Raw genomic sequence first — 1,196 nt, 5'->3', positions numbered from 1 at the left:
GAACTCAAAACACGATACAAATTTGTAAAAGCAAAATTGCAACGTGTCTTGGAATTGTCCCCATTAAAAAAGAAGAAAAAAAAGGTCTTTGCTCGACACATGAACCACCTCTTATCAACCCACGTGCACTTTGTCAAACTTTCAAACAAAGGTAAGGGAAGGAAAGGACCGAAAGGCACATGTCTTTTACAGAGAAAAACAAAAAAACGAAAGGCACGTGGGAATGCAATTACACTACGCCATTACATCTCTTTAAATTTTAATTATTGATGTTGTGTCCAAGAATTTTGGGTATTTTTCTAATATTTACTTGTCACTACATAAAAGTATGTTTATCTTTTTGATTTATTAATTATGTTCTCTCATAAACAAAAAATAAATTGATTATACACAACAATGATATGATCAAATAATTATATGTTTTAAAATTTAAACGGCAATTATTTATTTATTTTGTTATTTATATTTTTAATTCATTTTTTGTTCGAACTCTATCTTTTAATTGTGTTCCCTGTAAACTAAAACTCTAGTACTTGTGAAACATGACCATATGTGGACACCATTACTTCATGGCAGCCAATTTTGAGGAAAACGATCACGTTTCGTTTTTATTGAGAAAATTTATTTTCTCGGGCTACACACAGTCTGGAGGTCTACAAACATGGAGGTGGACAGCTACTCTATAGCGTATGGAGTCATAATTGACGCCTTGTTTGTCAATGGCCATGTAACGGTACTATTTCAAGGCCGATCCTGTAGCTTGTTTATAGGAATAAGTGTTTAATTGGTTTTAGTGAAAATATTTTTTGGAGAAAAATGAAAAAATATATTTTATATGAAAAAATGTAAAAAATTTGTTTTGTAATAATTTTTTTTATTTAAATAATAATTATTATTATTATTGATGTGATATAAAAAGTAAAGATGTTAAAATTAATTTTGAGGTGAAATTTTTTTCTTTTTTGGGATTGAGGGAGACCCTGTAACAGTACCGTTTCAGGCCATTGTCAAACACACCCGACAGCTACGTTTGGGGTGGGAAAGCCCCACACTGTAGGCGGGCCACCTCCTTGGCCACGGGGGTGGTTCGACCACCCCCAGATCGGAGCCACCCCCTTGGCCAAAAATGGGCCACCCCATTTTGGCCAAGGGGTGGCTAGAACCACCCCATCTTTTCCCTCTGTTTTTTTTTTTTT

This window comes from Corylus avellana, chromosome ca7 (assembly GCF_901000735.1).
Source record: "Corylus avellana chromosome ca7, CavTom2PMs-1.0".
Classification (NCBI taxonomy): Eukaryota; Viridiplantae; Streptophyta; class Magnoliopsida; order Fagales; family Betulaceae; genus Corylus; species Corylus avellana.
Note: the sequence above shows the minus strand (reverse complement) of the source record.